The sequence below is a fragment of the Lampetra fluviatilis genome, chromosome 24, assembly GCF_964198595.1.
Source record: "Lampetra fluviatilis chromosome 24, kcLamFluv1.1, whole genome shotgun sequence".
NCBI lineage: Eukaryota > Metazoa > Chordata > Hyperoartia > Petromyzontiformes > Petromyzontidae > Lampetra > Lampetra fluviatilis.
In genome coordinates this window covers 2,500,120-2,517,540 of record NC_136298.1, presented here as the reverse complement: position 1 = coordinate 2,517,540, position 17,421 = coordinate 2,500,120, and the positions used below count along the sequence as shown (strand labels likewise).

At 42.4% G+C, this 17,421-nt stretch overlaps 4 non-coding genes across 4 annotated transcripts; all 4 read right to left on the bottom strand.

Moving 5' to 3' along the window:
* Window positions 1-754: 754 nt before the first annotated feature.
* Window positions 755-826, bottom strand: TRNAP-UGG (transfer RNA proline (anticodon UGG)). Its single transcript has one exon. It is a non-coding gene; the product is annotated as a tRNA-Pro (tRNA).
* Window positions 827-2,520: 1,694 nt separating this feature from the next.
* Window positions 2,521-2,592, bottom strand: TRNAP-CGG (transfer RNA proline (anticodon CGG)). Its single transcript has one exon. It is a non-coding gene; the product is annotated as a tRNA-Pro (tRNA).
* A 1,314-nt stretch (window positions 2,593-3,906) lies between these two features.
* On the bottom strand, window positions 3,907-3,978 carry TRNAP-CGG (transfer RNA proline (anticodon CGG)). The gene has a single exon. It is a non-coding gene; the product is annotated as a tRNA-Pro (tRNA).
* An 805-nt stretch (window positions 3,979-4,783) lies between these two features.
* Window positions 4,784-4,855, bottom strand: TRNAP-AGG (transfer RNA proline (anticodon AGG)). The gene has a single exon. It is a non-coding gene; the product is annotated as a tRNA-Pro (tRNA).
* Window positions 4,856-17,421: the final 12,566 nt, after the last annotated feature.

The following is a 17,421-nucleotide window of genomic DNA, read 5'->3' as shown; positions in this document are numbered from 1 at the left end:
TCGATTATCTCATGAGATGTAACTTTGCTGAGAGATAATGAGCATTTTTGGCACAAATAAGTTTTGACAATCTTCTTAAAACAAGATGTTGGTTAAAAATGCATGGCTATTGATTTGTACGAACAGCAATATAACTTTTCTATAACAAAAACAATGATATGGGAACCAATATTTAAGGACATTTCTAACTTTACTCACCACACACTCTAATACTCTGTTGAGATGAATAAAACTCCGGTCGGAGGAGTCCTCGTGTATTCTCATTATGATTGTCTACTCATCCCAGAAAAATAAACCTACCGGGCTTGGAATCGGGAACTTCTTGCATCCAAAGTGAGAACCATACCCCTAGACCAACAAGCGACCTTTCTGTCGACATAGCGCATAAATACGAGTACTTGTATACGAGGATTCATGTAAATAGCATGACTTTTGCATGTTAAACTGACGAAGAATAGGACAATGAGTCAAGAATTTGCCCAGATTTAGTCAGGCTAAAAACCATTTCAATGATGCTATTTCGTGAATTGCTTATTTTACACCAATTTTTATTTTAATCATGATTTCCTCATTGGTATCAAGTTATTATCATGATATAAAGGCAATTGCTAATTCATGGATGAACAAAGGAGTCCCTTTGCTATGTCATTTATGGCATTGATTGACCATACCTCAGCATGCTGTGCAGCAAAAGTTGTGAAGATAAAAGCTAAGGCCAGTTCAAAATTTACCAATCCCCAAGAAAACGGTGCTTGGGCTCGTCCGGGATTTGAACCCGGGACCTCTCGCACCCAAAGCGAGAATCATACCCCTAGACCAACGAGCCACTCATCCTCAAGCAGTGAATAATGTATGAAAATGAGGTTCAATCAACATTTCGATTATCTCATGAGATGTAACTTTGCTGAGAGATAATGAGCATTTTTGGCACAAATAAGTTTTGAAATTGTTCTTAATCCAAGATGTTGGTTTGAAAATGCATGGTTATAGACTTGTACGAAAAGCAATATGACTTTGCTATAACAAAAACAATGATATGGGAACCAATATTTAAGGACATTTCTAACTTTACTCACCACACTCTAATACTCTGTTGAGATTAATACAACTCAGTTCGCAGGAGTCCTCGTGTATGGTCCTTATAATTGTCTACTCATCCCAGAAAAGTAAAACTACCGGGCTGGGAATTCTGAACTTCTTGCATCCAAAGCGAAAACCATACCCCGAGACCAACAAGCAACCTTTGTGTCCACATAGCGCATAAATACGAATACTTGTATACGAGGCTTCATTAAAAAGCATTACTTTTGAATAGTAAACTGACAGAGAATAGGACTATGAGTCAAGAATTTGCCCAGATTGAGTCAGGCACAAACCCTTTCAATGACGAGATTTCTTGAATTGCTTATTTTACACCAATTTTGATTTTAATCATGATATCATCATTGGTGTCAAGTTATTATCATGATATAAAGGAAATTGCTAATTTATTGATGAACGAAGGAGTCCCGACGCTATGTCATTGATAGCATTGATTGGCCATACCTCAGCATGCTGTACACCAAAAGTTGTGAAGTTAAAAGCCAGGGCCAGTTCAAAATTGACTTGGTCTTTGTCGACGAATCCCCAAGAAAATGGTGCTTGGGCTCGTCCGGGATTTGAACCCGGGACCTGTCGCACCCGAAGCGAGAATCATACCCCTTGACCAACGAGCCACTCATCTTCAAACAGTGAATAATGTTTGAAAATGAGGTTCAATCAACACTTCGATTATCTCATGAGATGTAACTTTGCTGAGAGATAATGAGCATTTTTGGCACAAATAAGTTTTGACAATGTTCTTAATACAAGATGTTGGTTAAAAATGCATGGCTATTGACTTGTACGAACAGCAATATGACTTTTCTATAACAAAAACAATGATATGGGAACCAATATTTAAGGACATTTCTAACTTTACTCACCACACACTCTAATACTCTGTTGAGATGAATACAACTCAGGTCGGAGGAGTCCTCGTGTATTGACATTATGATTTTCTACTCATCCCAGAAAAATAAACCTACCAGGCTTGGAATCGGGAACTTCTTGCATCCAAAGTGAGAACCATACCCCTAGACCAACAAGCGACCTTTCTGTCGACATAGCGCATAAATACGAATACTTGTATACGAGGATTCATGTAAATAACATGACTTTTGCATATTAAACTGACGAAGAATAGGACAATGAGTCAAGAATTTGCCCAGATTTAGTCAGGCTATAAACCATTTCAATGATGAGATTTCGTGAATGGCTTATTTTACACCAATTTTCATTTTAATCATGATTTCCTCATTGGTGTCAAGTTATTATCATGATAAAAAGGCAATTGCTAATTCATGGATGAACGAAGGAGTCCCTTTGCTATGTCATTTATGGCATTGATTGACCATACCTCAGCATGCTGTGCAGAAAAAGTTGTGAAGATAAAAGCCAGGGCCAGTTCAAAATTGACCAATCCCCAAGAAAATGGTGCTTGGGCTCGTCCGGGATTTGAACCCGGAACATCTCGCACCCGATGCGAGAATCATACCCCTAGACCAACGAGCCACTCATCCTCAAGCAGTGAATAATGTATGAAAATGAGGTTCAATCAACATTTCGATTATCTCATGAGATGTAACTTTGCTGATAGATAATGAGCATTTTGGCACAAATAAGTTTTGAAATTGTTCTTAATCCAAGATGTTGGTTTGAAAATGCATAGTTATAGACTTGTACGAAAAGCAATATGACTTTGCTATAACAAAAACAATGATTTGGGAACACAATTTTTAAGGACATTTCTAACACTATGAGATCTCTTTTACCAGTGGCAAAATATAATGGTAGGTTTTTACCCTTTTAACTGGTACAAAACTGACACCTTTATTCAAGGCATCATGTTTGCAATGACCACAACACAAGTAGTCAATAAAGCAAACAAAAAGAAGCAACTCTGATAAGGATAATAATATGCACTGTCCTTGAAGTTGATTGGCCCACACCCGAGACGGCTTTCTTTAGAGCCTAGTCCCCATTGGTGTAGGGCCAGATGACACCAGAAGGCGTGTCTTCTGGTGTCATCTGGCCCTACACCAATGGGGACTAGGCTCTAAAGAAAGCCGTCTCGGGTGTGGGCCAATCAACTTCAAGGACAGTGCATATTATTATCCTTATCAGAGTTGCTACTTTTTGTTTGCTTTATTGACTGCTTGTGTTGTGGTCATTGCAAACATGATGCCTTGAATAAAGGTGTCAGTTTTGTACCAGTTAAAAGGGTAAAAACCTACCATGACATTTCTAACTTTACTCACCACACACTCTAACACTCTGTTGAGATGAATACAACTCAGGTCGCAGGAGTACTCGTGTATTGTCCTTATGATTGTCTACTCATCCCAGAAAAGTAAAACTACCGGGCTGGGAATTCTGAACTTCTTGCATCCAAAGCGAAAACCATACCCCGAGACCAACAAGCAACCTTTGTGTCCACATAGCGCATAAATACGAATACTTGTATACGAGGCTTCATTAAAAAGCATTACTTTTGAATAGTAAACTGACAGAGAATAGGACAATGAGTCAAGAATTTGCCCAGATTGAGTCAGGCACAAACCCTTTCAATGACGAGATTTCTTGAATTGCTTATTTTACACCAATTTAGATTTTATTCATGATATCATCATTGGTGTCAAGTTATTATCATGATATAAAGGAAATTGCTAATTTATTGATGAACGAAGGAGTCCCGACGCTATGTCATTGATACCATTGATTGGCCATACCTCAGCATGCTGTACAGCAAAAGTTGTGAAGTTAAAAGCCAATGCCAGTTCAAAATTGACTTGGTCTTTGTCGACGAATCCCCAAAAAATGGTGCTTGGGCTCGTCCGGGATTTGAACCCGGGACCTCTCGCACCCGAAGCGAGAATCATACCCCTAGACCAACGAGCCACTCATCTTCAAGCACTGAATAATGTTTGAAAATGAGGTTCAATCAACACTTCGATTATCTCATGAGATGTAACTTTGCTGAGAGATAATGAGCATTTTTGGCACAAATAAGTTTTGACAATGTTCTTAATACAAGATGTTGGTTAAAAACGCATGGCTATTGACTTGTACGAACAGCAATATGACTTTTCTATAACAAAAACAATGATATGGGAACCAATATTTAAGGACATTTCTAACTTTACTCACCACACACTCTAATACTCTGTTGAGATGAATAAAACTCAGGTCGGAGGAGTCCTCGTGTATTGTCCTTATGATTGTCTACTCATCCCAGAAAAGTAAAACTACCTGGCTTGGAATCGGGAACTTCTTGCATCCAAAGCGAGAACCATACCCCTAGACCAACAAGCGACCTTTCTGTCGACATAGCGCGTAAATACGAGTACTTGTATACGAGGATTCATGTAAATAGCATGACTTTTGCATAGTAAACTGACGGAAAATAGGACACTGAGTCAATAATTTGCCCAGATTTAGTCAGGCTAAAAACCATTTCAATGATGCGATTTCGTGAATTGCTTATTTTACACCAATTTTTATTTTAATCATGATTTCCTCATTGGTGCCAAGTTATTATCATGATATAAAGGCAATTGCTAATTCATGGATGAACGAAGGAGTCCCTTCGCTCTGTCATTTATAGCATTGATTGACCATACCTCAGCATGCTGTGCAACAAACGTTGTGAAGATAAAAGTCAGGGCCAGTTCAAAAATGACCAATCACCAAGAAAATGGTGCTTGGGCTCGTCCGGGATTTGAACCCGAGACCTCTCACACCCTAAGCGAGAATCATACCCCTAGACCAACGAGCCACTCATCTTCAAACAGTGAATAATGTATGAAAATTAGGTTCAATCAACACTTCGATTATCTCATGAGATGAAACTTTGCTGAGAGATAATGAGCATTTTTGGCACAAATAAGTTTTGAAATTGTTCTTAATCCAAGATGTTGGTTTGAAAATGCATAGTTATAGACTTGTACGAAAAGCAATATGACTTTGCTATAACAAAAACAATGATTTGGGAACTCAATTTTTAAGGACATTTCTAACTTTACTCACCACACACTCTAACACTCTGTTGAGATGAATACAACTCAGGTCGCAGGAGTCCTCGTGTATTGTCCTTATAATTGCATCCAAAGCGAGAACCATACCCCGAGACCAACAAGCAACCTTTGTGTCCACATAACGCATAAATACGAATATTTGTATATGAGGCTTCATGTATCAAGCATTATTTTTGCATAGTAAACTGACAGAGAATAGGACAATGAGTCAGGAATTAGCCCAGATTGAGTCAGGCTAAAAAAACCCTTTCAATTATGCATTTTCGTGAATTGCTTATTTTACACCAATTTAGATTTTAATCATGATTTCCTCATTAGTGTCAAGTTATTATTATGATATAAAGGCAATTGCTAATACAGGTAGGAACAACAGTTCCACACTGCCCAACGATCGATCGAGGTATCCCGTATTAATGAGCTGGTTGCTCTGGATATCCTGGGCCCGTTCCCTCCATCGGCTAGGGGCAATAAATACCTTTTGGTCGGGGTCGAATACTTTTCTCCCTGGCCTATGGCCTGGCCTCTACCTGACCAAACGGCCTCATCCATCACCGAGGTTTTCTTGAATGGGTACGTCATGGATAAGGGAGCGCCTGAAGGGTTGCTCACGGATCAAGGACGTAACTTCTCTAAATTTCTGAAAGTCGTGTGTTCCGCCTTGGGTACAAAGAAAAGCCGCACTTCCCCTTACCATCCGCAAACGGATGGTATGGTGGAACGATTTAACCACACCCTTTCGGCCATGCTCTGTCACACGGTGAGTGAAAACAAACCGATTGGGACTTACACATACCGGGCGTCCTGGCGGCATACCGCATGGTCCCGCACGCGTCCACAGGATATTCACCATTTTTCCTTATGTATGGCCGTGAGAATGTACCCCCGATTGATGTGCAACTTGGTGCAGCGGGGAAACAACCGTCCCCTTCCTTGCCTGACCACGTACGGGACTCGCTTAAATGGGTAACGGAGGCGCGAGAGGCCGCCAGATATGTGACGGCCCGTACGCAGGCATGGAACGAGAGGTGTGCGCGTCGATTGTGAGCTGACATGCCTTGGTCGGTGGGCGATATGGCATGGCTCCATTGCCCTCAGGTGCTGGTGGGTACGTCCCCTAAACTGCACAGGCCTTGGCGTGGGCCTGTGAGGTTGGTGGACATTCGGAACCCCCAGAGTGTTCGCATCCAGTACGGCCAACGTCGTTGGTATGTTCACTCGTCGCGGCTCAAACCCTATGTTGACCCGCGCGCTGGTCCTTCATCCCCACTTGTTGACCTGCCGGGGTCTGGCGTGCCGAATGTGCCACTTGCCTCGCCGATTGATCCCCAGCGGGGCCGTGTTCTACCCCCCGCAGACGCACAGGTTTTGAAGAACGACGATACCCCGGACGTTCCACCTCCAGCGGGGCCTGTCACAGCCACAGGGGACACCGAAAATTATTCTTCTCCACTGCTCCCACCTCCTGCTGAACAGTCGGCGAGGCAACCACGCGCAAGAGGAGGAGAGGGTCCGGCGTCGCATACGCGGACGAAGTCTCTCCCATTTCGCTAATACTGTTGTCATTGCTGTCTGTCGCCCTGGTGTTACTGCGCTACAGGGGCGCCCTAATGTGTGTCGGTTGTTTTTATGTCTGTAATGTTTTAATTCATCTGCGCGTTGGCGCCCTACTCCCCTTACCTTGTTACGCATAATGGACGCCCTAAAATGTTATTCAAAGGATTCGGGCCGTCACTCTTTTCCCAGCCGAGACGGCTGATTTTTTACACGGGGGGGGGGGGGGGGGGGTTATGTAATGTGAGGGTATAGCCGGGGGGTTGAATGATCACACCTCGTTACGATGAATGGCTCTACCGGTCCTGGCCCATAGCCAATGGGAAGAAGTCTAGGGGCGTGGCCCTGACGTAATGGGAAGGTGATATCTGCAAGTAGAGGATTGGATCTGCTGGCTTTAGCCACAGCCAATGGGGGGACGAGTCAGGGGCGTGGTCCTGGGATCGTATGATGGAGTCTGGAAGATTCCATGGAGGTTAACCAGGACTGGTGGAAAGGTACCACGTGACCCGAGTATTAAAAGGGGTAGAGAGCGACAACACGTGGTCAGATCTGGAACGAACGGAGGGTGAGGCCACACTGGAGCGGGGGTCCAGGCCTGCCACGTGGCAGCACGAGTCTCTCTCTCCCTCTCACGCTGTCTGTTAGCAGCATGAAGGAGTGAGACAGGAGTGGAATTTATATGAAGGAGTGCTGTGAACGAAAGACAAAGACCCTGATTCCAGAAGTCGCTTCCACGACATTTATTACAGATGCAAGAAGTTCCCGATTCCAAGCCCGGTAGTTTTATTTTTCTGGTATGAGTAGACAATCATAAGGACAATACACGAAGATTCCGGCGACCTGAGTTTTATTTATCTCAATAGAGTGTTAGAGTGTGTGGTGAGTAAATTTTGAAATGCCATTAAATATTGGTTCCCATTTCATTGTTTTTGTTACAGCAAAGTGATATTGCTTTTCGTACAAGTCTATAAAAATGCATTTTCAACCAACATCTTTGTATTAAGAACACTTTCAAAACTTACCTGTGACAAAAATGTTCATTATCTCTCAGCAAAATTACTTCTCATGAGATAATCGAAGTGTTGATTTAACCTCATTTTCATACATTATTCACTGGTTGAAAACGTGTGGCTCGTTGGTCTAGGCCAGGGGTCGGCAACCAAAATAACAAGAAGAGCCATTTCTTTCCAATTCGGTACAAAATTCAGTATTTCAAGAGCCGCAATGCATCTGAGTACATACTGTACTCACGTACATATCGTCAAGAAGCAAGCCCGTAAAGAGCCGCATGCGGCTCCGGAGCCGTAGGTTGCCGACCCCTGGTCTAGGGGTATGATTTTCGCTTCGGGTGCGAGAGGTCCCGGGTTCAAATCCTGGACGAGCCCAAGCACCATTTTGTTGAGGATTGGTCGATGGTCGACAAAGACCAAATCAATTTTGAACTGGCCCTGGCTTTTATCTTCACAACTTTTGCTGCACAGCATGCTGAGGTATGGTCAATGAATGCTATCAATGACATCGCGTAGGGACTCCTCCGTTCATTCATAAAACACGTTCCTTCGGATTGGGCATCCAGGAACTTGGTTGGACAGCACATTCGTGCGATCCGTGTCACGCGGCGCAAGCTGCGTGGGGCGGTGCGTCACGTGGTGCTGAGCCCGCCCGAAGCGCTCGATGAAATACAAATCGAGGGCGTGGCTATGCACGACAGACAGACAAATAATCCCTTGTTGGGAAGTGTGGAACTGTTGTTCCTACCTGTATTAGCAATTGCCTTTATATCATGATAATAACTTGACACCAATGAGGTAATCATGATTAAAATCAAAATTGGTGTAAAATAAGCAATTCAAGAAATCGCATCATTGAAAGGGGTTGTGCCTGACTCAATCTGGGCAAATTCTTGACTCATTATTCTCTTCTCTGTCAGTTTACTATTCAAAATGTATGCTTTTTACATGAAGCCTCGTATACAAGTACTTGTATTTATACGTATTGTGTACACATAGGTGGCTCATTGGTCTAGTGGTATGATTCTCGCTTTTGGTATGAGAGGTCCTGGATTCTGAGCTCGGTAGTTCTATTTTGCTTGGATGAGTTGAGAAGTCATGAGCACAATATACAAAGACTCCCGAGACCTAAGTTTAATTCATCTCGACGGAGTGTTAGATTGCGTGGTGTGTAAGTTAGAAATGTCCTTAAACATTGGTTCCTATTTGATTATTTTTGTTAAAGTAAAGTGATATTGCTTCTCGTACAAATCAATAACGATGCATTTTCAATCACAATCTTAATGTTAAGCACACTTTCAAAACTAATTTGACACAAATGCTCAGTTATCTCTGAGCAAAGTTAAACTTTCTGAGATAACCGAAGTGTAGATTAAATATGATTTTCATAGGGAGTTCACTTTTTGAGAATGAGTGGCTCGTTGGTCTAGGGCAGGGGTCGGCAACCAAAATAACAAGAAGAGCCATTTCTTTCCAATACGGTACAAAATTCAGTATTTCAAGAGCCGCAATGCATCTGAGTACATACTGTACATACGTACATATCGTCAAGAAGCAGCCCGTAAAGAGCCGCATGCGGCTCCGGAGCCGTAGGTTGCCGACCCCTGGTCTAGGGGTATGATTCTCACCTAGGGTTGCACGAGGTCCCAGGTTCAAATTCTGTACGAGGCCAAACATAATTTTCTTGGGAGAAAACGACAAGGACCAAGTCAAATTTGGACTGGCCCTGGCTGTAATCTTCACATGCTGAAATGTGGTCAAAACAATCAATCATATAGAGTAGGGATGCCTACATTCATCCATAAATTAGCAATAGCCTACCAATCATAATTATATCTTGACGCCAATTACGAGGTCATCATTAAAATCACAATTGTAATAAAATAAGCAGTTTCAGAAATCGCATCATTAAAATGCTTTGTACCTTGACTTAAAGCTCTCATGACTGCACGAATTCATATTGTTTGGGTCTTTCGGTAAAGTCAGGTAGATAGGTTTAACAAAAATAACAAAAAACTACGACGTTTCGATTGCAACACAAGCAGTCGTCACCAGGAAAATGGGGGTTAGCTTCTAAAGACAACTGTTTATAAAGGTTTGAAATGGGCGTAGCCCAAATGTCAGCAACCAATGTTAATGTAAGTGGTGGGCAGCGACTCCGGCGGTGGTGGGTTTTCCACCAATCAAAGGGCTGCCAGGTAAAAATTAGCATGCTAATGTAAGAAAGCCGAGCATCCTCCACGGCAAGAACGCCAAGGTGGCTATGTTAATGTGAGAGATTAGCATGTTAATAAAAGATTGCTGAGCAGCAACCTCGAGCATTGTGTGCGAGGTAGCTGCTAGTATGATAAATTTAATCTGTTAATGCAAAAAATCAGAGAGCCGAAAATAACAACTAACATAGGAAGGTTGGTAGGATGGCTTCATGAACGAATCTTTGTTGATTGCCAGTGGGTTTGCAAAGTACCTTCGTCTTAGAGAAATCAATTTCGTGTGAGCCCACCACATTAAAACAATGATCAGCCACAGCCGAGGCATTGGTCCTACAGTGTTTATGATCTGCCTTATGTTCATGAACACGGTCCGAGACATATCGCTTCGTTTCCCCAATGTAACTACTGCCACAAACACCGCTAAATTTGTAGACACCATGGAATTTTATGTCAGGGATCACATCCTTCACAGATGGGATCAGATCACGAATTTTATGTACTCTGTCTACAGGAAAGCCACCCATACGGATGCCTACCTAAAACCTGACTCCCACCACCATCCATCCCAGAAGAAGTCCCTCATCAAAACTCTGCACCATCGAGTTCGATGTATTTCCGACCATCATCACCTATCCAGTGAACTGAAACATGTACACCAAGCTCTCAAGATGGATATTCAGACAACACAATCTGTAAAGCTATCACCCCATCCGTCATATTCTCTTTCAATATAATATTCAAAAGTCTCGCTTTTTTACATTAAGCCTAATATACACGTGTAATGTAGCTCTCAGAGACGCCGTCTTGTCTTCTGTATATTTATTAAGAATAAAGTTCAATGACAACTCAACACATAGCCGCGAGTGACTCCGTACACATGGGTATTGACACCACTCTATTCTGAGACAGCACAGCTTTCAGTCTCAAGACAACTTGCAGATGATGGAGAGACGACTCGATCCCAGGCGATGACGACGGCAGTTCCCCACACCAAGCAGCCTCAAGCCTCCGCTCACGCTGCAATGTATCCTCGCCCTGTCCGGCCACGCCCTATTCCTCAATCCTCCTCACCAGACCTGGCCCTGCCGCTCACCACCCTCCTCACACTTCCCCGCCATTGGATCCCGTCTCATGAATCCTCATTAGCTCGTCCATTAGTAACCATGGTCCCGTGGAGCCACACTGTCCCGCTATTGCTCCGCACTGTCATTACACATGTACGTGTATGTGTCCTGTGCAGTGGCGGCTCCTGCAAAATCTCTCAGGGGGGGCAAATGTCTGGATGATTGATAAGGATAAGGTCCACACATGCAATGGATAAATTAACAGCTTAAGCATGTAAAGGCAACTTCACTTCTTTAATATTAATGAAAAATAAAGTGACTCTTACAATACATCTTTTTTGTTTCTATCTCACTATTATTACAATCCACTCAGTTTCTTTTATTAAAGATTCCACTAGGTGGCGACAAATAATATTGTTGACTGAAACGTGCTTACGTATGATGACGTAAGCACGTTAGTGCGAGCCCTCCCGGAAGCCATAGAGAATGCATTGCAGCGCCCGCCGTTCGAAAAAAAACATCTTTGAATGTAATTCTATGGGAACACTCGGGGCGATTCTCAGCCGGAGGGAAATCGCCCAAAAAGAGGCGGTACTCCACAGAACGTAGCATGACGCTGATTGGACTATATCCAGAGGCACAGTAACGTCTGAGATTGGTGGTGCGTCGCCCAATCGCCCTAATGAAGAAACCGCCCCTGGTCCTGTGTACACATAGATGGCTCGTTGGTCTAGGGCAGGGGTCGGCAACCAAAATAACAAGAAGAGCCATTTCTTTCCAATTCGGTACAAAATTCAGTATTTCAAGAGCCGCAATGCATCTGAGTACATACGTACATATTGTCAAGAAGCAGCCCGTAAAGAGCCGCATGCGGCTCCGGAGCCGTAGGTTGCCGACCCCTGGTCTAGGGGTATGAGTCTTGCCTTGGGTGCGAGAGGTCCCAGTTTCCAAGCCCGGTAGTTCTATTTTGCTTGGATGAGTTGAGAAGTCATAAGCATAATACACGAAGATTCCTGTGACCTAACTTTAATTCATCATGACAGAGTTTTGAGTGTGTGATTTGTAAAGAAATGTCCTTAAATATTGGTTCCCATTTGATTGTTTTTGTTAAAGCAACGTGATATTGCGTCTCAGACAAGTCTATAACTATGCACTTTCAACCAAAATCATATTAAGAACACTTTCCAAACTTTCATGACAAAATGCTCATTACCTCTGAGTAAAGTTAAACTTTCTGATATAATCGAAGTGTAGATTAAACCCCATTTTCATATATAGTTGACGTTTTGAGAATCAGTGGCTTGTTGGTCTCGGGGTATGATTCTCGCGAGACGCCCCAGGATCAAATCCCGGATGAACCCGGTAGTTTTATTTTGCTTGCATGAGTAGAGAAGTCTTTAGCACAATACACGAAGACTCCTGCGACCTGTGGTTCTTAACCTGAGGTGCACGCACCCCCTGGCGGTCCTAGATGCCCTTTCTGGGGGTGCAAGACATGGCAAATTATTTAAGGTAAATAATCGCAATACAAATTAAGCACGGGCACATACGTACAACTACTTTGTTTCATCAAACATATGTATTTATTAACATGATTTTTAAAAAACATTATTGAGAACCAAAGGAGTGCAAGACTGCAGTCCAGGGTAAGAATCACTGGTCTAGAGGTATGATTCTTGCTTCCAGTGCAAGTGGTCCCGGGTTCTAAAGCCTGGATGTGCCAGGGTGTTCCATTTTCCAAACTTAATTGTGAACTATATGCTCAGTTTTATCTAAGTAAAAGTGACACTTTCTTAGATAATCGAATGTTGATTTAACCTAATTTCTAGTCAAGTTCACTGACAGAGTTTAAATAACTCGTTGATCTCGGGTATGAAATTTGCTTTGGGTGCGAGAGACGTCCCAGGTTCAAATCCCACATGAGCCATAATGTTCCCTTTTGAGTGTTCGGGTATTGCAGCCATAAGCACAATGCACTATGAACCATGTGACCCAAGTCTGATTTCTCTTTTCAGAGTGTAAAAGCATTTCCAAAATAAAAATAAATATTCCTAAATATTGGTTTCCTTCTAATATAATTGACAGATTCACAGATTCCAATTGTAATAAAAAGAGACAATGACCATGGGGAACAAACAAGCTTCATGCTATAAGTAACAGCAGTGTATACTTGGCCATGTGGTCATACAAATGTAAAAGTATATTTATTCAGCACACCAGCCTTAAATTAATAGGCCCCTGTGTGGTTTTAAGTGGTCGTTTGGTCGTGTAGTATAGACAAGCAAGGTCAAGCAAGGGCATTTCAGCAGTGAGGCAAGCACAAAGAGCAAGAAAGCTGCCTCTAGCGCCATCCTGGGGTGACATGGAGCCGGTGCAAATGTTGTAGCAGAGCACACACAAACCAAGAATCTGTTATTGCTTGCCGACGCGTGTCTTTAACAGTCTGATGTTGTACTACTCCGCGTGATAATTGTAGTAACTGTGGCTGAGAAGTGGTGGGCTGTAATTGCTGTGGTTAGGTTGCTTAAGATTGCCTGAGAGGCCACACAGTGCTTAATTGCGAAGTAGCATAAAGCTACCTTAGAAATTAATCTGGAACCAAAAATGGCAAAGGGTAGTTTATCGCACCATCTTGTGGAGACTGCTGGAAGTGCAAGCAGTCACTTTTGAAACATCATTTTGAAAAAACACATTTGGTAAAAAGCAAGGTTTTAAATGCACACACTTTTATTTGCACTCTAAAGTACAAAATCTATTATTTTGAACCAAGAATGAATTACATTTTACGTGACATTTTATGTAATTAATTCTGGGGTTCTCGAGCCACAACCTTCCTTTAAATTGTGAGCCTCCGCCGCTTCTACGTTTAGATAACACTGGTCTCCAGCCAAAATGCTTCCGAAATAAATGTAGTCCAACTTTACTAATTCTGGGTTACTGAGAATGAAAATGATGCTTAAAGTTGTTGATTGGCTCCAGTTTTCAAGATATGCTACTGTGTCAGTATATACTACCCTTGACTTGGGAATGGTGGAGGATAAGTGAGTTATAAAGGGAAGGGATCTTAATTTAAACCAGAAATGACTAAAATACATATCTGACTGGATCTTTGAATACATCTATGCCTAGGTTTGGACAGTACTTGCTTTTTGAGCAATCATACATTATATGAATTGCATCATGTTATTCCTAACAGTCATGGATGATGCAATCATAATAGGCTTATATCCCTCTGAACAAATTGCCCTATATCAGCTCTAAAAATCAGTGTCGTGCACTCTTATTTGTTAGTGTTTGATTTTGTAAAGGGACACATTTCTGTTTAGCCAAAGTGAGCAGAGATGCTTCATACTTGTGTGTACAAAGCAGATAACTTCTGCTATGCTTGTGGTGAAGTGACTTTTGCATAACAAAAGCACAGTATAACCACTATGGTTAAGAAAGCCTTTATTTTGGCTGCAAAGTTGGAGATCAGGAGAAGATGTGGGCCCCACACATATGCTGCAACACTTGTGCAACAAATATTCACCAGTGGTGTTGCAGTGCCAATGATTTGGAGAGAGCCACCAGATATCAGCAATTGCATGGCACCTCCAGTTGGGAAAGGTGTGTCAAAGAAGAAAAAGTGGACTGTGCATTATCCAAACATTCCATCAGCTATACTCCCAGTACCCGACGGAAAAGGACTGCCAGCTCCTGATGCACCAGAATCATTCTCAATTGAGTCAGACGAGGATGAAACTGCTAGTCCTGAATCATCAAGGTCACATGACCCAGACTTTCTCCCATCCTCCTCTGAACCACACCTCATAACACCAGGTGAACTGAAAGATCTTGTCAGCGATTTGGAACTACCCAAGAGTAAGGCAGAGCTGTTGGGCTCCAGACTGCAGCAATTGAATCTCCTGGCAGGTGATGTTAGGGTTTCCATGTTCTGTGACCGTCAAAAAGATCTGTCCCATTCTTCTTCATGGCAGGTGATCTTGTAGCTTGCAACATCGATGGTGTGATGGCAGCCCTCAACATTGTTTATGATCCAGATGAGTGGAGACTGTACATTATTTTATCGAAAATGAGTCTTAAAGCTGTTTTGCTGCATAATGTCAATGTTTGCCATCAATTCCAGTTGGTCATGCAGTCCATATGAAGGAAACCTATGACTTGAAAATATTTAGAGGTGCATAAACTATGACCAACATCAGTGGCAGCTTTGTGGCGATTTCAAGGTTGTTGCTCTCTTGCTTGGTCTGCAGACTGAGTACACAAAGTACTGCTGTTTTCTCTGCGAATGGGACAGTTATGCGAGAGATTCCCACTACATCAAGATAGATTGGCCACTCCGACAGTCATTTCAACCTGGGAGGAAAGGTGTTCAGCATCCACCACTTGTTGAATAAAGGAAGATTTTGCTACTACCCTTACACATCAAGCTGCGTCTGATGAAGAACTTTGTCAAAGACATGGACAAAACACAAGCAGCTTTCAGGTACCTCCGTGGACAATTTCCAAGGTTAAGTGAAGCTAAGATAAAGGAAGGTGTCTGTGTTGGTCTTCAGATTCGTGAACTTCTTCGAGATGATGCATTTGACAGTGCACTGCATGGCAAGGAAAAGACGGCATGGAAAGCCTTCCAGTTAGTAGCAACACATTTTCTCGGAAACAACAGGGCAGACAACTACAGGGAGTTGGTGGAAAACCTCAAGGCATACAAAAGCCTTGGTTGCAACATGTCACGAAAGATACATTTTTGCACTCTCATCTAGATTTTTTCCCACCGAACTGCGGGGCAGTGAGCGACGAGCATGGCGAGCGATTTTACCAGGACATTGCAGCAATGGAGAAACGCTATCAAGGCAGATGGAGCTCAACAATGCTTGCAGACTATTGCTGAACAGTGACAAGAGATGCTCCATTTAATGAATACAAGAGACATGCCAAGAAACGCCGAGTAGACACTGAATAAGGACTAAACTTTGTACTTATATATCCATAATAGTTTTTTGCCTTATGTTTCATAATACATTTTGATATAACCATTTTTCTGATTTTCAAAGTGTTACATGAACAGGACAAGTGACATGTTATCATGTAATGCAACTATAACACATGAAAAGACCTAGGTTAACAATGTATGCTTAAAACTCTATCTACACAATATACATAGACGTAAAATGTTAAAACTTAAATATCTTGGGAACCGTAGCCAATCAGTTGTTTTGTCATATTTGAATTCAGCACATCAATATCCATAATAAACAGCACATTTCATCTCTGAAGCAGACGACATCTAAAAAATTGTAGACCAGCGTTATTAGTGGCCAGGATTTTTTTTTACAAACTACGTGAACACTATATACTCTTTGGGACCAGACTGAACAGTGGAATTGAGGTTGGAGGGACTTCTAAACTGAAACACTCGACGTCTTTTCTGAACTATTCGAACGTGACACGCCAGGTTTTGTTTACGCTTAACTGTAATATTGTTAGTGCATTTCGAGTTTCGGTGATTTTATGCTTGGGTGGTTAATTACATGTTGATACAAAATGTCATCTCTACCTGACTTGAGCTCGTGAGGTTGTGTCGGAGGTGGCTGTTGCTTGTGAGAGCTGGTGTGTGGACAAGACGGAATTATTTTAGGTTCAAGATGGACCAATCACAAAAAAACACCTGACATCTGCAATGTATGCATAAGATGTACTGTCATCACATCACCATATCCTTTTGACACTGCACTTCATTTCCACATGTGTATATGCCGCAAGCAATAACCTAGTGTCATAACTTTTTCATGAAGTACCGCATTTTCTGAGGTCCCAAACTCCACCGCCTGCCCCTTCTTTATTTACTTACATAGTGTACTTTGTTTATTTGTATTTATGTATTTTCGTGACTTGCTTACTTTTATCTATTTTGCACTCCTATCGACGTTTTTTTATTGCAACTTGCTGACCCACCCCTTCTGGATATCTGTTAAAAAAAAACTAGTTTTATAGCTCATGGGACTTCTGCAGTCTGAATAAAGATTCTGATACTCTGACCACCGAAATATTTTCTGGAGCATGGCCCTGGATATATCCTTGTTCGAGATACTCACTATGCATTTCGGTGGGGCGGAACTTCTTTAAACAACCGCAAACTCACACTACTCAGCGATTTCCCATTTTGCTCTGAGCGGAAAACTCCGACCTACGCTTCTCACCACATTTCTGCAGTGCGCAGGCACTGCTAACATAGTAAAACAGGACACATTACTACCAATCATAAACCCAGTAAAATATATTCCGTGTCGTATGATCTCTGGTGACTGTCAGGATGATGCGCTTGCCTTGGGATGGCATAATGAACGCGGTCGCTCATGGGAAACCCACGACGGAGTGGCGATGAAAGGGGTTCAAGGACGGAACGCGCCTTAAATAAACAGGGCTCCGTCCACGGCGGAGATGGAGCGAAGACGTCGGCGGCTCG